Source organism: Chlamydotis macqueenii, chromosome 6, assembly GCF_036417535.1.
Source record: "Chlamydotis macqueenii isolate bChlMac1 chromosome 6, bChlMac1.mat, whole genome shotgun sequence".
Lineage (NCBI taxonomy): Eukaryota > Metazoa > Chordata > Aves > Otidiformes > Otididae > Chlamydotis > Chlamydotis macqueenii.
Window position 1 is genome coordinate 16,618,354 of NC_141561.1, and position 23,289 is coordinate 16,641,642.

Here is a 23,289-nt window from a genome sequence, read left to right on the forward strand (position 1 = left end):
AGGGAGCTGGCATCAAAACTCATCCTCCCTCTCCTCCAGCCTAAAACTCTCTCCCTCCTTTTTTCTTTCACTCCCTGGTACTTTCAAGCAACAAAGAATATCTGCGGATTGTTTCCCTCCTGTTGTGAGTTGTCAGAAATGAGCTCAGGAGCAAGGCACAGTGGAGCCATCAGGGAAGGCTAGCAGGAGGCAGGGAGCAGAGAGAGGTGGTCCCGTCCAGCCGTGCCCATCCTCCTCCTCATGGAAGCATGCACCTGGCTGGGATGTGAAAGCATGGAGGCAAATACGTGGGGAGAGAGGGACTGTGAAGGCGTCTCTGTTCTGCCTTGCTGACACAACCAAGAGGGAGGATGAGCACTCCCAAGACTGCCCTTCACCCAAGAAAGCAATGACTGGTGTAATGTCCAAAGTCTTGCAATTACCTTCTGGTTTGAAAACATCTTAGACCTCTCCCTCTCCTTTCCCCAGGTGGGAAGTATTCACTTGCTCATACCTGCACCCCACCTCCCCCCAGTCATTCCTTGCATTTGCAATGGCAAATATATTCCTTTTCTTCACCATTAAAGCAGGAACTTGGATGAAAGCATTTGGAAACCTTTACTTCTCCTATTGTAGTGCCATATACACAAAGATATGTGAGAATAAAAGCAACACAGAGCTTGAGGGAGCAGAAACTTTGGCTAGGGGCAATGCAGAATAAAGAAAAGCCTGCAGAAATGTTTGACTGTACCTTTGAATGAGAGAATGAAGAACTCTTCTCTGGGGCTTGTTAGAACTGTAACTGCCTAATTTAGAAGAGCAGGATAGGATGAATATTTTATGAGGGTTTTTCCACAAGGCTGTTAACATTTAGGAAACAAAAGACATCCGTGATTCATCTTCCTTCTCATAGGGAGCAAACGAGTTAACAGATGTAACAAGGGAATTAAAAAGGGATGCTAGCAGCACTGAGAACAGCTGTTCCCTTTAACAGGTACTTGGAAAACTGGGAGCACTGAGGTTTGTGCAGCAGCTATAGGATGAGGTAGAGCTTGCAGACTGATTCAAACTTGTTTTCCGCTTCAGGATCCCTGGGTAAGTGCTGCTGGTCCCAGCCCTAGGACTTATGTGTCTAAACATCTTCGACAATCTATGGCTGTGCTCACTTTCTCTAAAAAGCTGAAGGAAATCTGCCATCCATCTCCTGATTTAGGTAGGTGGAACTCCTGGGCTGTGGTCAGCATGGCCCAGCTAGTCATGACCTGACTCCAGGTACCTCTCCAGGTGCTCATCCTGCAGCGGAGGCAGGAGACTGTGTTTCAGGGAGGGCCCTGACCACACCGAGAGAGGAAGCAGACAGCTCTGTCCACAACAGCTGCAATCTCTCTGCAGGCTTGTGGGGCAGGGGATTAGCGCCAGTGGAGGTGCAAAGAGGCACATCTTCTGCTGCGGTGAATCGTCCCCTCTGCAGCACATCCTGTAGTCCCTGTGGTAGGTCAGTTGGCCAAAAAAAAAAGCTTCCTTTCCACAGGGAGGTGTGCTACTGCGGAGCAAGCAGCCTTGGGCACCATGACCCATCCTGCCGACTCCACCAACCTACGTAGGTGTCCTGAAATTAGCCCAAACCTTTGAATAGGTTGGTCCACCCTGGGCCTGTGCCTGCTGCACTGTTAATGAGTGACTGAGCATGGCATGCTCTGTCTCGCTCCTAGCTGCTCAGCTGCCTTGCACAGAGCCTGCAGACAGGCTGCTTATGCTTTTTTTTTTTTTTTTTTTTATAATGTATGCTCCAGAGGAGGCTTTCCATCAGCTTATGTCATGGATGAGTGTCCAGCTTCAGTTTACAATGTACAGATTACAAAAAATCCAGCTGGACATACCCCTAGATATTGTTTCTTTTACATACATGCAAGCACGCTCCCACACATGCACTTCTTATGTAGACACATAGATGTGCATATAACAAAACACAGTGCCATAAAAATAACAGTAACACTCCATGTGAGGGACATGACCAGGTCTGTCACTGGAACTGGCACTGGTGATGAGGATTTCAAGCCTTGCCTTTGCTAAGCCATGTCATGCAAGGTCCATCTCCAGGAGAATATGTCTATTGCTGTAGTACTGTAGTACCCAGACATTTACAAAACTAAATAGGAGCCAGATGCACTAAAGAGCTCTAAGAAACTGAATGTTGTTTTTGACCTAGTCCTTCCTCCACATTTTTCCTCCTTGTTCAGAAGTTCATGTCTAGCTAGAGCTGCAAAACCTGTTCTTGCAGTCTTCTCTAGAGAACCACATCAAAGCAGAAGAGCAAGATGATGACCAGATATACTGGTGCAACCCTAATCCTTTCCAATCTCTAGGCTTCCCTTGCCTCCCACTAAATCTGACCACAGCTCTCTCCTGTGAGGCCAATACTGCTTAGCCTTATTTTCATCCTATTTTGGAAATCTATTACTGCTAGTTTTAAAACATACTTTGGGGACTAAAGAGATCACAGGCAGGACAGAGATTTTCAAATCGGTAGCAGGAGATATGATGCAGAGCCCAGGTCTAAAGCAAGGCAAGTCCCTCTTTTGATTGCACTCTCTGCCCCTGGAGTGCACTTCATATTTCAGCAGGGCTCACACACCTGTCTGTGCTGGCCTCTGCTTTGTTTTTCTCCTGAAGAAAGTGGAATATTCAGGCTTGATCCCTGTTCTGACATGATTCTCTGCAATGATTTTCTGCAAGCAGCTCTCTTCTGATGCTGGAGGTCCAAGGCTGGGTTCCTTCCATGCCTGAGATCCTAAAATCATGGCAGATATGTCATCACATCATGTCATAACATCAATGTCTGCCAACTGCCACTCGCTTTGACCAGTCTCCCTGGTGCCTGTAACTGAAAGCTACAATAATACCAGCTTGCCAGTTAGCTGTCCCAAACTTGCTTGGAGCTCTGTTACTCCTTTAGAGAGCAAAATTATCCCAGACTCTCCCTCACCTACAGCTACCTCCTTGTGGCACTTTCTGTATCCCGCTTGGACAGAAAACTTAGCCCAGAAACAGATTTTAGTTATTTTCTGGAGTATAATGGTGAGAGAGCCTGGGCTCACGTTAGCCCTTACGTTGGTCCTAACCATGCTTCTATCAATGCATGATCACCAGCTCCTTGCAACTGTAGGAAACCAAAAAGAGGCAGGAAAGCTTTATTGGTTGCTTCCTAAGGGAATCTGGTATCACCTGGAGCAGGGTAGAAGGGAATACACAGGCAAAGGACTACCAGAAGTCATGATGATGGTGGTCTGCTCACACAAAGAGCTGATGAAGAGCATGCTACACCTCAGCCAGCTGCCTGGCGCACGCTCCTGTGGAAAATACAGAGGTAGTCTCTGAGTCTTTGTGCTTGGATTGCACTGGTAGAAGGCATGCAGCCTGCTTCTACATCTTGTGAAAGCAAAACATGGGAAAACACCATGAGCCTCAGGTTCAGACTCTCTCTCAAGTATCTATTTGGCTAGTGATTGAGGGCCAAAGGGGAAGAGGACCCAGTATGCCCGCAGACATGCACTAAGAATGTCTCTGGGCAGTTGATTAAATTTGTAGCTTTGAACCAAATGCAAATGTATTTGTTTCTCAGTGTCCTATCTGTGAAGAGGGAATAAAAATGCTGAGTTAAAAAAAAAAAGACTGATGATTTTATTTAGTGGAAAAAACAACTACAGGTGGCATAGAAGGGCAGTGTTTCTACTACTGATAGAAGAATGTATTATTACGTACTAATTGTCAGGAAGCTGGATGGCATGTGTTGCAATAAATTACAAGGCTTAGAAAGGAGTGTTTCTACAAGACCTAACACAAAATGCTAAATGATATACAATAGCAATGTACTGAAGACAAAGGTAAGTGGCTCTGTTTGAGTTGGAATGCATTCAGCCTTTTCCCGGAGATATATCAAGAATGAAATTGCTACCATATTTCAACTCCTGTTACAGTCCATTCCATAGGGTGATATCCTTTTATTATTTGGCCTTGGGACACCATCATTATTGAAAACATTATTGAGTGATGCTTGTGAAAAAGAGAGAGCATCAAGATTTTTTAAGGACAGGCCTAATGGAATGCTAGGCACTCCTTCATAAAGCCCGTTCTGACTCACAAGATGTATCATACACCAGTGATAACTCGCTCTCAGCTCCAGGTTTCCCTGTTATGATTTACCACTCTCCCTAGTATTCTGTGGTTGAGTTTTCAAGGCCACTGATGCATAAACAGCTTCTTCAGCCCTGAACTTCCCTGGAGTACAGTCTGTTGTTTGCTTAGATGTACAAAAAGATATAGATATAGACGGGTTTATATACATGTAAATGTATGTGTATTAATATGTATATATGCAGCATGTACTTTACCAAAGCTCTCACACATTATTTAGTTAACTGAATGGCACAATTAATTAGCTCATTGTTTGGAAATTCCAGCAGTATTAGATGAATGATTCCGGCAGGAACTTAGCCAGACAGACGATTTCAGAAACTTCTCTCTATGGCTTTGTCATTCTGGGAAACAGGTTTTTTTTCAAAAAACTTTGGTGGAACAGATGTCTCATGTGAAATACTTGAAATTCCACCAAATCAGAGCTGATAAAAACAGATAACTTCACTGAACCTGGTGGGTGCTAGGTAACTTGCAGGACAAATAAATTGTGTGTGAGGCCGACACTCCTAGTTGTTATTACTTTGGATTTTTGTTGTGTCCCTTGTTTTTACGACTGGCTTTTTAATTAAGCTTAGGCACTTGGACTATACTGCACTGTACTGGATACAAGACAGAGCATATGAGTCTTTCTACTTCATCACACTAACACAGGCTTCCTTCACCACCACAAGCTGCCTTATCCATTCTGTGATCAAACAGCACAAAGTGACACTCACTGCAAACAGTTTTGTAGAAGGGGATGCCTTACCAGTTCCTGTGACTGAAAAATGGAGCGGAGCATAACATATTCCTCTGAAATGGGCACTATGCAGGATTTAGGGGAGAAGAAGGGAGAAATTTTCTATAAGGAGCTTCTTTCTGTGAAAAAAAAGGCAAGTCTGGGTTAAGATTGGTATTTTATTGACCTATTTTCTCTTACCTAGCATATTTCTGGGAAATTTTAAGAGTCTAGTCTCTACATTTTCAGTCTGAAATGAAGTTAGAGAACTTCTGAAGGCCAAAATGAAGGGAAAATATTTCAATTTATTTCAAAACAACCATTTCAAATTGCCTAAAAATATACAATTTATGAAGAGAAAAAAAAAAGTGAGAAAATCAGAATTTTTGTTTCTGTGTTAAACTGGTATGAAGCTACAGGATTTTTTTTTGTTTTTAATTCAAAATTTGAAATGAACATAAAAGTCATATTCCTGTCACCTTCCTCTTTTTATATTCTATTCATTCAGCCATGCTGGACTGGTATCAACAACAAGAACAGACACATTATAGGTGGAGAATCAATGCTTCTACTTTGGTAGAGTTCGAGAAGTAGTTCTGCTTTTAGGGAACATTTGTCATTTAGAAACATCCCACAAAGACACCAAGCAGCCAACAAACAACAAATTGTCCTACACTGGGAAATCAGTGTCAGAGCAGTGATACTTTTCGTCTGAATTACATGTGTTAACTTCTGATCTTTGATCTAGTAAATGTAAATCTCATCGACGGGGATATTTTAAATACCTGTAGGTATGAACACTTGTAGGCACCTACTTATAGACTTTAACTGTCAATGTCCAAACATGCAAATTGGTCTCTCCAAAGGAGAAAATTCAGGATGAGAACCAAGGGTTTATTGATGGCTCTTTCTCTAGCAATTTTAAATGCTAACAATTGTAAGATATATTACATGGGTGTATTTCCTTTCCCTTAGTACCTGCATCGGTCTCCACGGACCTCCTTTCAGAGTTACTCCTAAAAGTGCTCTTTACTCCTGTACTGAGAAAACATCCTCATAAAGGAGAAAGCTGAGCCTGTCACCCAGTTACCACCAAGTAACTTCTGAGTAACCTGGAGGTGAGTTATCCTGGGAAAAGGATACCCACTTAGCTAAATCCCTTCTAGAGGGATTCAGTATGGAAATGTTCTGATCTGCCCAGTTGCTAAGGGAATTAATGAGGAAATGGGCAGAGGCAGGTTCTGCAATTGTGCCACGCTGCAGGAACATAACATTTCCTTCTACTCTGAAAAATAATATAAATGGGATAGCCAGGGAGTTTTCCTAGCCAAGATTTTACTCAGTAAACTGTTTCCAGTTGGAAAACAAGCACATCCACTGGGTAGCAGTAGGTATCATGGAGGTTTCCATTGCCAATCCCTTGCCAAAACCACGTGAAATGTCTTTTACCTCAGTAGATGGTGGCGTGTGGACAACTCTTCAGAGACTCTGAATTGCACAAAATATGCTGGAATTCCCTTTCCTTCTGGCACTGCAGAAAGGAAGGCACTATATGGGTAAAGGGCTTCACAAATGCTTCTCAAAAGTCTGAAGACATCTTCATGACAGCAGGGCTATTTTTTTTTCCAGTTTACCAAGGATGAAGATTAGGAATAACTAGGTCGGGAAATTTTGCTGTTGCCAAAGAGCCTGGCCAGAGGAGCTGGGAAATGCACCAATTTAATGATGGCTCTAGGGGCTGCCAGAGGGTAAGTACAGAAAACATTAATACTGTTCAAGGCCTTCTCTTTACAGGAGACTTGAGCTAGCAAAAACAGCTGCCAAAGTCCCGACTGAGCAGACGTCTGCTGCTGGGCACAAAAGTTGAGTGAGGACTGCTGGGATGCTCTACACAAAATTCCACTGTTTGTGTTTTCTTGCTGGGACATCAGGCCAAACCACTAAAGGTGAGAATTGTCCTTATGTTATTGAGATGTCTGCCAATTCCAGAAGGATCTCTAAAAAATTATAGTTCTCCTCCTTGACTACTGATGGATTATGCCTACAGAGCAGTTGTTCAGTGGTTCTTCAGAAGGACACCTTACCTCTTCTGGCTCATGTATATATGATTGCATCCACTTTCCATGTACTCCTTTATTAGGGAGTGACCCTCAATGAATTCCACATTAATACATTATTTTGTTTTGGTTTATTTTACCCAAGTGGTCTTCACTGAGAGTTGAAAGCTAAGCTGGTAGATTTTTTTCTTGTATTATCAACCTTTGGAATGTATCTCTCTCATTGTTTCAGCTCTCCTCCTTCATATTCAGCAGTGAAATGTGTAAATTGCACATAGTTTAAAATTGTTTTAACATCATGCAAGACCTTAGAGAAAAAGGAAAGAATGCCCCACTCTCTCCTGCTTTAATTACTTAAAATTTTTAGTATTAATTATTACTGTGTTAGGCTCCTTACAGAGACATAGCAGGATGCAGCCTTTGCCTTTTATAGCCATTTCCAGTTGAAGATTAGGAAACAGAAATTTAGAACAGGTATAGGTTGAAGAATCAAGACCTCAAAACCTTGGACATCACCCTCCTGACTGCAGTGCTAAGAAGCAGTAGGTTCCATCCATATCTAAATTGAAGAGCAATTTATAAAATTAAAGCTCTGAACTCTTCTGTGCCAATATCTGTTTCACAGAGGAAGACTTCAGCTATTACACACGATTCAGACATTTCAGTTTGATGTCTAATGTTTAATGGTTTGAATCCCGGTCCATGGGTCTGAGAGTTGAGTGCTTTAAGTATCTGCAGTTTTTGTTGACTTCACTTGGTTATGCAGGTGCCTCTCACTTCTCAAACCCAAATTCTTAATGATTTCTTCCAATGAGTTTCTGTAAGCAAAAGTAATTTAATTCAGAGCTCGTTAGTCCAGCCTGGAGACATTTGGTCGTTTGTGTCATAGGCTTGGGACTTTCTCCTCTGAACACATTCATCTGTCTATGCAGAAAGAATAGGAAGAATAACTGTGCTTCCTAGAACTCAACTTGACTCTGCTAGTTCCAACCAAAGAGGGGAATGAAAGAGCCGGCTTTTTAAAATGTAATTAATACTAATGGAAAATAAATAGATGCATATGTTCCCTGTGGCCTGTGACGGCCTTTTCTGAGAATGCTTGTTCATGCTTAACTATGACAAGCAGTGGGTGGTTTTCCAATGAGCAATCACCTTAGGCTGGAAGTTGGGCAGGAAAGGAGAGGAGCCAGATGTCCTGAGCAGAAGGCTGAGCACCAAGATCAGAGCCCATCCTTGGTGAAGCCTATAATACAAGGGACTTCTCAGCCTAGTCCCATACATCCAGGTCCTATCCAACCATCTGCATCTTAATTCAAAAGTTTGCATGAAGGTGGCTCTACCCCTGCCACCCATCTGAGATGAACTGGAACTGGGCCACCAGTGGGGTCTGATTTTGATTAACCTTCTCATTCGTGCAGCGTCAACCATCTTAATTTTTTATTATTGCTGTGAGAGAGGAAAATTAAAGAAGGAGTTGCCTGGCATGGTGCAGCCTGCAGCTGTTTCATCTGAATTTCAGAGAGTGAGAGCGGAAGTACGGAGAGACTTGGCTAAAATGGAAAATATTAAGGGGGGATTGGGTACATAAAACACAGCTGCTACTGGGCAAGGGTCTGACTCCTGGGCCAGAAATCTGGATTGCAATACCCTCTCAGAAGGTTGGAAATAACATCTGTATTGATTGATGTTTGTCCTTTTTCTTTTAGCCAAACTGTGTTTCCAACTGCTTGGATATTTTGACAGAGCCTGAAATTCAGCTTTTCTTTCTATCTGTGCTCTCTTTCCCCACATTTTCAGTCTACATTCCTCTTGACACAAGCAAAACCCACTGACAACCCAACAAGATCACAACCTCTTGCTCTTGATCCTCTTCTGCTGAGGCCTTGCACATGGGAGCAAAAATACTCTGCTCTGCGCAGTATTTCTCCCTGCACTGAAAAGGACCAACTCTCATTTAGATCACCTTGGACTTGACTTTGCCTCATTGTAAGGAGTTGAATGTCTAAAGGCACTGTAAAATGAGGGTCATTTTTGTGCCTTCTGGTTTATGGTGATATCCATCTAGCTTGTAACAGTCAGTTGTGCCCACTACACAAAGCATTTTTGCAAGAAAGGCTGATGCAGCTCCTCAGAAGAGTCTTCGTAATGTTGATTGAGCTGGCCCCAGAGCCCAGGCTTGGTGAGTGATGTAATCTTTCACCTCCACATTCAACCTGGAAAATTGCTTTCAGTGCTATTACTTTGGCATCTTTCATGTGCTTGAAATTCCAGAATGATGAAAATAAGGAAAAGAAATAAACAGATATATATGTTAAAAGGAAAGAATAGTAATTTTTAAAAAGAGACAGAGAGAGGAAAAAATGGATAAAAAAGCAACATTACGATTCTTGCGTTGCATCTTGTTTCCTAAGTAATTGCAAGAAATGAAAAAGGGCCAGTTTCCCAGGTGAACGCTGCAGAAGTGTACATGGACTTCATTAGTTTCCCAGAGGTTTAAACAGAGCTTGACATTTCACATTTCACTGAACATTACACACATACAATGGGTTGAGTAGTGTATTTTTGAACCAAAAGTGCTCAAACAAGGGCATCTAACTTTTTGAATCCAAATCCCTATTTGGGCACCTAAAATTTCTGAACACCCATAGCTTTTTCTGATTTTGATTAGATTTGTTTGTGCTCAGCACTTCCAAAAAAATCCCTCCAATTTTATTTAGGTGCCTGTTGGCAGGGCTGTCTACACTTCAAATAAAAAAAAATGAGAGAGGAAGAAAATAAGCAGTATTCTTAACTCGAGATGACTTATAACAGAGGTTCAAATTCAACTTTAGGATCCTTTATTGGCTTAACCCAAACCATTCTGAATTGTTTTGGCTCCACTAGTGCTCTAAACAATGTTGACTAACTTAGGCTAGCTATGCCAAATTAAGAACAATTCTAAAATGTATTTTTAGCATAGATGTATTCTGTTGATTTCTGTATGTTACTTTAAGGACGACAGCTGAACATTTTGCCCCAGGATCTTACTCATTGCTCTCTAAGCAGAAATGCGACGGAGAATTAGGAACATTTTTCTCTCAGATAACTTCTCCTGCTAGTACCAAAGACCAATTCCCAGCACAATCTGCATACAGGACAGCAGGTAGCAGGCAGCACCAGAAACCCCTTATAGAAGGTCTCATGCCTTGCCTTTGGTACCTGCATGAAGAGCAACGGGCAATAAAGTTGATTTACATCCAAAAGCAGCTCTATGGAAGAGAGGCCAGATCAAGATAAGAAAAACAGCAGGAAGTGGTCCAGTGCCCAGCAAGGGGTGTACCAAGGAGCAAAGCTGCTGGGACAGGTCATCATGGGTCATGGACGAGGTAAGAGATCCTTTCTCCTTCTAATTTATATGTCTCAGTTCCTCATATGTCCTGCCATTTTCACTCAATTCCTTGTCTGTCTTTGAGTAAATTTCCATTGGTTTTGCCAGAGGAAGTACTGAGTAACAGCTGAGTCAGGTTCTGAAGATTTGACTGTGCGATCCTATACATGATACACTGCAGAAATATGCTTCACTGACTGATGGGTTTGGGAGCAAGGGAAAGGAAAACCCCAGCTGCAGGTGCACCCTCTTCCCCCAAAACCAAAGGACTGAAGAACTTTTTAATCTCTCATAATATTTAGTTTAATTCTTTTCAAGGGGGAGGGGGAAATCTGAGCATCAGATTATGTAACTTTAAAAAATGTGTTTCTGCTTAAAAGCTAATCAACATCTCCCACATCAGACAGTAAAAGTGGTGCTGTTGAGCAGGATTATTCCTGATCTATGCTTTGTCTCAGCTGTGGATTAAAAAGTGTAATGTTATCCTGTTTAATATTTTAACCATATGGGCTGCAATTTCATGGGCAATTATATGACAAGGGAAGTGCTCAGCAAGCTAGTCACAACCCGAAAGATCGTTATTTCCCTAAAAGCTACGCTGAAGTCTTTGCCAATGGTAACAGGGGTCTGTCTCACCACCCCTCTCTTCCACAAACTTATTTAAAAAAAAAAAAAAATTAACACCCTTGCTAAGCTACTTTTTTTTTTTGCCCAGCAGTGCAGCGAAAACTAGAACTGGGACTTGTATCTGCAGAGTGGGTGCTCAGCGCCAGATGCACACAGCTGCACACAGGAAGCCATTCTCAGCACATCAAGATAACAACTATATCCCACCATGCAGCCCTAGCCAATATTTCCTATTTGAATTGGCTAGTGGATTGTGCTGTTACCTCTTCGGTATGTCTTACACTCACACAGCAATGAGGGTGAACACTGAGGAAAAAATAGGGTGAATGTTTAACTGGGTGTCAAGAAACAGTCTGGTACAGAGTGTGTGGATGGGTTCTTTCAGCCCCGTGCATGTACTAGAATAGAACAGAATAGAGTAGAGTAGAATAGAATAAAACTAGACTGTATCAGTTGGAAGGGACCTAAAATCATCTACTCCAACTGCATGATCAGTTCAGGGCAGTGACCAATACTGAGTCAATGTAGTTCCCAGTCCAGTCCTAGAGGATGTTGCAAAGCCAAAATCTGTCCTGTGATGAATTTATTCCCAGCCTCAAATGGATTGTTCTATTTCTCTATCAGTGGCCTACTCTGAGCAACTTTGCAAATATTGCAAATTTTCAATATTTTGCAAAGCTGGGCTCATTTAATGTTAGTGTCAAGATGAAATGTCACTAAACCCTGCATCGAGATTTTTTCCAAGTGGTAACTTGATTCTTTTTACCCAAACTTCTACTAAAAGTGTAATGTTGTTTGTTCCCTGTCATATCTCACAGTGAAATATTGCTGTGCAATCTTTCAAATGGCTTGTGGCTCATTCTATTCATCATGGCATTTCACCTGTGATAGTATACCTAATAGCTAGATATAACTAGTTTTTAAAATATTTTGCAATTAATTACATGAAAGTTGGAGTTATACAAGAGCTAAAATCTGATGTCTTCACTCAGGCAAAACTCGCATGCAAGCCAATAGGAATTTGGCTTAAGAAAGGCATTCAGAATCCGACTCAACAGTAAATGATTTTAATAACACTAATACTACATTAATACAGTTCATGCAGAATACAGATTGAATTACCATTTTTTTAGAAAGAGTCAGAAGATTTGTATAAGCAAATAGATTAAAAGCCTTCACCCTAAATGGGAAATATGCTGGTCTACAGAGCACTCTTTCGTGTATATATGTATATATATATATGTGAAATTGAAGATAAGAAGCATTTGAACTGCGTTCTGGCACCTGCAAACTCATAAAGCAATGCAGATGAAGTAGGATGTATGCTGGCTGTGTTTGAGTTCCTGGTGATTCACTGTGATCAAGGCCAGGAAAACTGAGTTGTACTGAAAAAAGGGAAAAGAGACAACGACAGCAAATGAAAAAAATCAGTTTCACATGTACCAAAGCAAAGAGCTAATCAAGTCCTGGACTTGGATGTCCAAGCTTCCTAATGTCCTGCTGTTTTAGAGATTTGATTGGATCCCTCTGTATTTTTTAACATTATCAAATCATTGCAAATATAATTGCATAAAGTATAATCCATGAAGCGGTATATTTGAGCTCATGAGTTCCACATGGCTATAGAAATCTATTTTATTCCGTATAAAACACTAACAGTCTATAGATCATCTCTGTTTCCTTGTTTTCCTTGATGCAATATATATAATTTCACATTTGGATGGATTTTAAACCAAAAGTGAATACAAATACAGCATGAATGTAGTTTATGTGACTTCCCCTTCTAATGAATGTGTTCTTAAGGAAATGTATATAATTCTCATCTGTAATTTGGAAACAGGTTAAGTACTTGTGCAATGAAAAATATCATCATGCACTTTTATCAGTCTAGTAAGAGAAACTGGTTTTCTCTATATGGACCAGTCAGAGGAAATGTGAGAGTTTCTAAAGACACAGGAAAGATGATGGCATTTTAATGAGGTTATAACTAAAAATAAAACTGTGCAGAGATTTTAGTGACTAGACTGTAAAACTGATTTGCCCTTAAGCTCCACAAAGGGGAAATTCTGCTTCTCTGCAGGCAGAGAGAGAATTTGATGAGGGCCCATGAGAAACAGCTCTACTCTTAGGGAGGATGCACAAAGGGATATTGCTCAGTGTTCCCATTGAGGGAGGTGGGGGACTTTCACACCACATTCACCACATCTCACTGGCACAATTTTGGAGATGGGTGATCTGTTCTGTGGTACATAATGTAACTAGTCCAGCGGCTACTGCACAGAGCTGGTCCCAAATCCTTGTCTTCTTGCCAAAAGTACCTAAGTGCCAGGAGAGAAAGACTGGCCAGCAAAAACAGAAGCTATTTGCATAAAGGGGACCTATCATGTACAGCTGGGCAGTTACTTTTCTAACAGCCACAGAAAACTGAAGTTAAGGGGAAAACATGCTTCCTCCCATCAGGTTAGAATTAGAACTTTCTATCCATGTCTCAGGCTATTGGAGAACATTTTATGCACTTTTAGGCAATTTTTAGTTACTCAGATGCTTTTGCAAAGGATGATTTTCAGGAAAAGGAAGGTTAAATCAAACCAACCAACTCTATCCAGTGTTACTAGGAAAAGTAAATGATATCACAGATCAGAAACCCTATTAATGTAATTTATTTCAGAATACAGGCTTGTGGGCATGTGGCTGTAGGGAGCTGCTGAAGTATTTTCTGGAACAGCTCAGAACCCTGAGAGCTGGAAAATGTACCAGCATCCAGTCTTCACGTCTTCAAATTCTTGGCAACATGAGATCCATGACAATTAACTGATAATTATGAGGAACTCACCACAAAGGACTATCTTGCAAGAGCAGGCAGAATATGCTGATTTTTTACTTTGCATAGATTTGCCTAGTGAGCCCCACATAGATGAGTCTCACTCTGAGCTGACAGTAATGCAGCTTGTATGCTTTTCTAAAACAGGCAGAAGTTATAGGTAAAATTCAGGAGTCACTACAAGCCAGTTTAAAGAAGAAAGAAAAAAAAATAAAGGTGGAGAAACATGATAAATTGTCTTTCAATACTTGGCAAGTTGTTTTAAAGAGGTCAATGGTGACTTTTTTACTACAGGAACTGATGAAAAGATGAGGGGAAAAAAAAATCCCAATTTACAGCAAAGAAAATTTGGGTTGTAAATTAAAAAGAATATAACTGTAACAGGAACAAGAAATTTAGAAAAACATATACTCTCTTTTTGCTGAAGCTTTTTGAGGCTTGACTGCTGTCTTTACAATATGTTCTGCTCATGTATCTGCCTCATGAAAGGGTGGAAAAATAGCATTTTCCTTGGGTCCCCTTCTTGTTACACAATTCTGCAATCTCTGGTATTTTACAGAAAACAAATAATTATCTGTGACTATGTACTACATTGTGGATATCTAAACTAAGGTCTTGATTTGGCCCAAAAAATACCAGACAGAAAGCAGTAATGGTAAAGATTAAGTCCAGAACAAAACCTCCCAGGAGTTTAGATTAATTCAGATATGGGACTTTGATTCCACAGGTATTTTGGCTGGCTAGGAAATTAGGTCATTAACTATCATTATCATTTTAAAAGTTGTTTATGGAAGCTCCTTAGGTGTTTTCCAGGGATTCAACAACTCCTGCACACTGCTTAGAAGAGCTGACGTGCTGTGATGCAGTCCTCCCAGTCTGAGGAGGTCTAGCTAGCTCTATGGATTTGACTATAACCACGTTCTGAGCAACAACAGTTCAAAAACCGGGAAATTAAGAATTATTACAGCCTCCTCATCCAAAGAAACAGGACTTCACTCCCCTTTCTCCACAAGTCTATGACATTCCAGCCTTTTGGAGGGTTGACTGGGAAGGAGGCAAAGCCATGCTAAGGCTCACCCCAACAGTAGATGTATTTCAGCAAATATTAAAATCCAAAGGGAAGGGGAAGAACTCGCATTGGGTATGAAAATCACAGATGTGAGAGCAAGTCTTGGTGTCAGGTAGAATTTGCCTTACCTTTAACACACTTCCTATAATTGCTCTTACCACATCATATAATTACCTGGTCCTTCTGTGTTTCAGCTAGTTGTGGGCAGGGCTGCCAAAAGCTTGGAGGTTATCTTTGCTTAAGCATCCAAGTATTAAAAGTCTTAGCCAAAGCTTATCTCATACTCTGGAGACTTCTGCGCTGGCCTCTCCATCACCTTCCTTTGCAGGATCCAAAACCTTTTCTCTCCTCAGTGAAAGATGGCCACTGACTTCGAGGAAATACAGATATATCCTATCATTATATTATCCTATTATTTTCAAAACACTCTTGATCACAGTAGCAGTACTATCACTAGAGATAGGCTTAGGCTGAGGCCTGAGTTTAGCCTTCCCCAAGATGTAGATCCTGATTTTGGTTTGATTTAAATGGATTGCATAGTAGTGCCTCAGCAGCACTCACACCTGTATCAACTCTACAAGAGTTCAAAGATGTTCGTTTCTGGCTCGCTCCTGAACACTTACATTCTCGCACCAGCCACCGAATCATACAGTCTTTATTTTTTACCATCTCCATCTTCTTGGTTAACTGACAAAACAGTCAAAATGGAACTTTACCAAACTTCCTCACTTAAAATCATCTTTCAGGTGAGAATGTACCAGGCACTTATCTTCAGAAACGAACAGTTTTGGAATTGTTTAAGAAGAAATATGCAGCTGCCTGAGGATAGTGGGAGGTGAGCCAAAGGGAGCTGAGTTTAGGTGGGAAAGAGAAATTATCAGCAGGGTACCAGAAGGGAGAAGCACGTTCAAATTTGTTTCTGGGCCTTCAGTCCTGCCATCCTTCCTGCTTGAAATTTGATATTGGAAAGTCCATAAAAGAGTTACAGAGCTGAAATTCTTCCTATCGCTGCAAATCTCTCCAGTTTTCAAACTGTTGCAAGTTCCACTTCTCAATAATACATTCCTCATGTAGCAGCATGAATCCATAGAAATGCACAGAAAACAGGCTGGCTTCCTTAAAGCATTCAAATAATATTAGTCTGAAAGTACAAGAGAAGCAGTTGAAATATTTGTGAGGGTGGGTTTGTTTGTTGGGTTTCTTTTTTATTCTTTTTTTTTTCTCTCCCTGGACTACTTCTGTTTCTTTTTCAATGTTATCTTAAGCTTTCAGGTTCCCTTTCCCAACTGTCTTCTTGGAAAATGGGCTGTCGTTTCTAAGCCATCTCCCCAACGATCAGTGGTTTAGAAATGTTTGTTTTTCAAATACCTTAATTGTATGGTCTACCCAGAAGTGATCAGCACGGAAAATTATATTTCAGAGCTAAACACAACCAGATGGAGAGAGAAAAGCCAGCCATTTGAAACAGGCTAAAAAACCTTTCTGAGCTCCCCATGTGGTTTGGTTGATCACTGGTTAATTTCATAATGATTTCTCTTGCAGATGGGTGAAAATAATCTGAGCTTATATTTATCTATCAGAAGAAAGAGCCAGGCTTTCAAAGACGACTCAGACATATCAATATCAGACAGGCTGTGGAGCTGGTAAAAATGCAGCTACTCCTGCCTTCAGGGAAACATAAAACCCTTTTCAGAGGCAAAGTTTTTCTTTCTAGCACGCTCGCGATGGACTCTTGGTTTTCATTAGCACTCGCTCATCCTGTTTGAAGACAGAGATTCCTTGCACCTTGCTTTTGCTCTCAGGTGGGTTGAATTACTTGCTTTTTTAATTCAGAGAGAAATGGAACAACATACAGTGTCATAGGAGATATAAATTATGTTGGGGAGAGACATTCTGTGCCATCTACTGTATTCACATAGACTTTATAATGAAATATATACACCTTGTCCAGTGCCAGATTAATCCTCAGGAATTCTTTGCTGGCCTGCGTGGATTTGTTCTGTCCTCTTGAAGCCCTTCTGAAGGACAATTTATGCCCCACTTTACTCGATTAGAGATTTACTTCATTGTCACAGCTTGTCTGTAAAGTCCTTGGACAATTCAAAAAGGTGATGGAGGACAGGTGGACAAAGTGGTCCTGCCATCATCCAAAATCATCCATATTCTCTTGTGTTTGAGAGTGGGACATCTTCCAGAAGACAGTGCTGATGGCAGGAAATAATGCTGATCTGATACCAGTTCTGCTCTGGACAGTCAAAGGTATTTGTTCATTCTTATGTCTTAGCGTGGTTGCAATCTAGGAGAGATATAAGCTTCAGGGCTTGACATCTAAATCAGAAGTCCGAACAAAACTCACACTGTGGAAACACTCAGATGCAGCAATAGCAGTAAAATCAGGAGAGGGGATGATGAAAGGAAACACAAGAGTCACTGGGATTACAAGTCCTTGCAGATCCTTGGAGAGGAGCTTCACCTGCAGTTGAGACCCTGTTGGCTGCTAGAACAGGTTTTTTCCATGCTCTGAACTTGGAGGAATAGCTCAGAAAATACAGCTCTTGAAAGCTCCCTGGTCTGGATCTCAAAGTGGGCGTGTCATCAGAAGCCTTCAAAACTATATCTGTTCCATAACTTGCTGGGATAAGCTAAAACGAATTGACATTGTTGAATTAACAGGCCACATAATTAAATTACAACTGCAGGGTGGTTTACAGACAAATAATTGTATTAATTTCCTTTGTCTGGAGAAAAAAAAACAACCATGTTCAATAAGCACTTTACAGATTTGCTTGCAAAGGTGATACAGAGACTTTTTAAAAAATACTCCTTTTTCTATTCAGCCTGGTAAGATACCTAGAAACGCACAGGGCATGGTTCTGGGCATGTTTATATTGGTTTGATACACCTAGAGCTTCGCAGCTGCTGTCAATGAGTGCTGGTGCAAGCAAGACTTAACTCAGACACTTGATTTTGTATCTGTTGCCTGAGAGAAGACAGGCACCTTGTACTTCAAAAAAGCAAAAATAAATACAACTACAAAGAAGTTGCCTCAAGCAGGAGCCCTCTTCAAGGCTCAGGTTTAAAGGCACAGGTGAGCAACTGTAGAAATAAAATAGGCTCCCAAATACAGAGGCAACACCCCACAGGGTTTCTTACCAGTAAGTGTTCTTCAGGAGTCTCCACTGCTGTTGGACAAATTCTGATACCCTCACTTCAAAAGGAAGTTCTTGCCTGAATAACAGCAACCTAGTTACTGAGGGAGGAAATGTCTGATACCTCTTTGTGGAGATGCTTGACTGAGAAGTGAGTCTGGGGGAGATGAAAACAGGTGAGCAGGGGGAGAGGGAAGGAGAGAGCTCAAAACACCCCTCAAACCCTGTGAGACTCACTGATATTTTAAGTGTAAAGAGCAGGCTGTGGAGTGAGTGAATAGGACTGGTCAGAGAAGAAAGCTTGGTGAGGGTGCTTGCTACAATCCTGTTTGTAGGCAAAGAGGACGATTTTGCTCCTCACTAAACCATTAGAGGAATACAAGACAAACTAAGTACACTTTACAGGAGATATCATCCACAAGATGTGTATGATAAAAAAAAGAAAAGGAAAGAAGGGAAAGAATATGTTGTGAAATTTTAGAGATCCATTCACCTTGAGACTTAAAGAAAGTACTACCACACTTTCCTAGATATCAGAGACCACTACATTTCATCTGCTATCTCTTTTATTGGGCCATCAAGGCCCTTGTCTTCACCCTTGCCAATTTTTCCTTGCTTTTTATGCCTCTGCATGATATTAAGGTATACAGGAATATACTAGCTACCTCCTTGGCTGCTGCAAGTTAATAGATGAGAGAGAAAGTCCACAGTCTAAACAACAGAGCATAGTCTTAATCAAGATTGCCCTCGGAGAAGTAGTTTAAATAGGCTGGTGCACAGCTGCTATGAATCAAGGCTCTCCCAGGTCTCAAAAGGCTTGACAAATAGAACTAGGGAATAATGAGCCTTTTTTTTTTTTGTTCCATCTACAAATAAAATATTGCTGGGAAAAAAAACACCCCACACATTTTATTTTGGATTGAGTTTTTTTTTAAACATATCTTTTTTTTTTTTAATAGCAAAATCCCAAAATTAATTCTGAACCACAGAAAAATATTAGACTTTCTTTATATCCTCTGTGAAACTTTTGTCAACCTTCTGTGAAACTAAACATCAACTTCAAAATAAAATATAATTTCAAAACAAGAAAGAAAATATTTTTATTTGATAATGTCAAGCTAAAGGTTTTCATTAATTTTAAAAATATTCCCACTTCCTTTGACTGAAAATATTACCTAAGTGAGAGTCAAGTTCACAGATACCTTACATTTCCCCTACAAACCTTAAGCCTCAATGAAATGTTTTCTCCATCATAATTTACATAATTTTGCTGAAGAAAGCAAGAGTAGTGGCATCATTTGCACGCAGAGCTCACCCCTGTATTAAGAGTCACCACTTTACTTCTAATTAGCACTCCCTTCTGTATTATTACAACATCTATCGTCTTGCTTCTTTCATTAAAATGTTCACAAATTACAGGGATTTTAAGATCCCTTTCCAGCCTATCTCCTTGCCCTAATTTAGGAGCAATTCCAGCTATTTTATCCCTACAAATGTTTCTCTAATTTGTTCTTAAAAACCTCCAGTAATCCTCCCAGGGAAACAACATCCCAAGCAATGCACTCAAGTGATTCAGTACCTTCTGATTAGAAAACATTTTTCCTCATTCCTATCTGGGGTCCTCTCCTGTTGTTTAAGACATGACTGTTCTGGTTTAAACAGAGAAGCAGAGCATCCATTTCCTTTCTCCACCATCCTTTCACTTACCTACAGTCTAGGATAAACAATGTCTCTTTCTCCAGGTCATGTTTTCTAGATCTCTGACCTTACCACTTGCCTCTCAACTTCCTCAGTTGATCTGCATCTTGTTTGGCATCACAGGTCCAAAACTACCCATGGGACTTTGGAAAAGCCTCCAGCTAAGATTTTATCAGTGTTGAGCTGCAGGAAAGGATTACTGCACATACTTTGCAAGCAACGCTTGTTTTTATACAGCCCCCATGGTGTTTGTCTTTCTTGCAATATTATGACACTGTTGACTCGTGTTCAGATTATGCTCCACTGCAACCCCAGATCTCCACTACCCAGAGAGCATTACCCACCCCATATTTGGGAAAATGATAATTGCTGCCTAAGGAATGAGCCTTTGTACTAATTCCTACTGAAGAGCACCTTTTTTTTTTTTCAGATCATTTCTCCAATTTGTCATAATCATACTAAACTATCCTCCTGCCTTCCAGCATTTACAATTACTTCCAGCTTGGTGTCATCTGCAAACTTAATAACAAATCTCTGTATTCCATCATTCAGTCATTAATGAAAATATTGAATAGCACAGGAAGCAGGAACAAATCCCTGTAGAACTTTACCCCTACATCCTCCCATTTTGTCAGTGAACCATTGATAACTACGTTCTGAGTGCAATTTTCCCACATGTTCAATTACTTGCCCACTATGACCCTTTCAGAGCCATCACCTTTCAGAAAATAGTCCTCTTTTTTGAGGGTATCTCAAAAATTATTTTTTTTTGTTCCCGTGTATGCACTTCACTTGAATAGGCTCAGTTTATCAAGCATCTTGATTGCTACATCTTTACCTTTTTAATCAAAGTCTCGCTTCATTTTCAAGAGCAAAAAATATCTTCAGAACATCTCATAAGGGGTTTTGCTCTCAACTAAGATAAAATAAGGCTAAGATTCAAATTTGCACCTATTTTTCATCTTTTTCATTGCTTTCTTGCATGGTAGGAATGCTTGTGTGTGAGAGGATTGTTCTGTGCTTTTTAACAAAAAAAAAATAAAAGCAAAAATAAAAATAAAAAAAATCAGTGAACACTCCTGCTAGTTCTTTGCAGTTTTATCTGATCAAGCTATCATATAACAACAGGAAAATATTTGGTTCCCATATGTCCTCTTCTACAGAAAACCTTTATTTGTAAAAGTACCCTATTTCATAAGGTTTTGTTGTACAGCTGTTTAATCAGCTCACATTTAGTGTGAAATTTATTGGAATTAGACAGAGCAACTTGTTTTTGAAATAAGCATGTAGGGCAAGATACAGTCCTTACAATGTCCATTACCCTTCCACAGTGACATTTGCTAACAAAACTTGTGATCTCTTCAGAGAATGAAATTGTGTTTGTTCTACATGGCCCATTTCTATTAAACCATATTGACTGACATTAAGTAGATTTATTCTCTAATTTTAAATTATTTGACTCTTGGTTTTGTGTTTTTTTTTTTTAATTTTGCCCAAGGCTGGTGTCAAGCTAACTGACTTACAATTAGTTGGGTCATCTTACTTGACCTTTTTGAATATTGGCACAAAATTAACTGCTCTGATCTACTGGAATTTACTGGGTAGGCCTAGATTTATTCAAAACTAAAATGAGCTGGCTAGAGATGTCTTCAGACAAACATTTTAGGACTTGTGGGTGCAAGTTATGCAGGCCTACTGATTTAAAAATATTTATCCCTTACTGAAGTTGTTTAAAACCATGCTTAGTTACTAATGGACTGGGATCTGAGTTCACTATTCTCATGCGATAGGAGTGCAATATCCCACTTCTTTCTAAGTGTAGAAACATTTACAAAAAGTGTTAGATTTTTCTACATTGTTGCTAGCAAAAATTTTACTACTCTAATCTAGCCACGGGCTTCTATTGCTGTGATGAATCAGAAGTGATGTTGTGAAAACTCTGCAGTTCTCAACGCACAGGAAAAGAAAAAAAAAAACCAGTTTATTGTTTTGTTCAAAAAGTATAATTTGTGCCTACTGGATCCCATTTTCTTATCTTTCCTCCATGGCCACTTGTCTTTTCATTGTCCACCAACATAGTAGAGAGGTGCTGAATCCACAGAGTGTAAACACATCACTTGCCCAGAAGTGACTTTTCCAACCCAGACCCAAGATGCAATAACAGGGAGCAGTACTGTGCTACTGTTGCCTGCAAGTGCATTTCATAAGTAGACACACATGATCAGTAATACCCAAGATCCAGATCATTTGTGGATATAATGGTCACTGTAGGGACCAAATTTCTTCTCTCTTCTGCCAACCTGACCAAGACATGCAGCTCTCTTGCATCTTTGAATAACTGAGCTTCTGGGACAGACGTTTTTGTGGACAGATGTCTCTTTCTATGTTGCAAGACACAGATTAAGGCAGATCTTCTCAATGAGACTGATCTGTGTTGATTTGTGTTTTTCTACTCTCACCATTATAATCCAAACTTAAAGCCTTAGACAAAAAGGGCAATATGCTGAGGAGAACCAGAAAGCAGGACAATAAACTAGCCTGCATATATTACAGACCTTGCAAGAACCTGATGGATGTCACAGTTCAGTGCTGGAGACTAAGTAAAAAAAAGTATTGAAAGCAAGCTAAAAAAGATCTGCTGATGAATTTCCATAATCAGACTAGATTTCACAATAATGAAAAATCAGTAACATCTGTCCATGGCCTATGCATCACCATGGCAAACCTGAAAGAGGTGTGTGCAGCCCTTTGGTTAGTTCAGAATGGGAAAAATGCACGTCTGGATGGCATTCACTAGTTTTACACATTTCTGACTCTTGGGAGATGCTTTACCCCCAGTTACTGTCACCCAGAATGCAAGCCATGTCTTAACCTTTTCAAAGTTACACCAGCTCATGAGACTTTCTAGGAGCACGATGTTACTGAAAGCAGATCAGAATAAAGTGTCGTGTATTCCTTCTGTGACCTTATGTTACTCTTTAATGCTCTGCGGATACTCCTCTATTTCAGAGGCAACTCCAGGTGCTTTCATAGGGCAAACTGCCAGGTGTTTCGTGCCGTCTGGGCACTATAGGCAGGGCTGGAGATTTAGTCCAAGAGCTGTTATTCTCCATGGGGAAGGGAGGAGGTCTCTCTGGGTTTGGACTTCACATTAAAGCCAATGCTGAAGACTCACCTGGCTTTGTTCAGCCAGCTGCGCTGTTTTTGCAGGTGTGGAGTACTGAGCCCTGAAGGGTGGAAGGATAAACAGTCATGGCTTTCAGCAGGGAAGCCACTGCCTCATAGGAATGGAAGGGTTAAACCAAGCAAATTCCCACGGGGAGGAGGGAAAGAAAAAGGAAGCTGTAGGCAGCTGTAGGCTGGTGTTTTATACATGAATAATGGGTCCCCCTGGGGTTAGCTCCTGGGTTCAGAGAAGGATGTTATCTTGTCTAGACATATGATCTGAACATCCCCAAAGAGCTGGCGCCTGAATCTCACAGGAGACGACGTTTCCCCCACTGAATCCCATGGGATGCATCCAAAAGATTTCTATTTCAGAAGCACCTGTACGTAGATGAGAGGAGAAAGGGGAGGTGGGAACAAAAATTCAGAGTATCTTCTATGG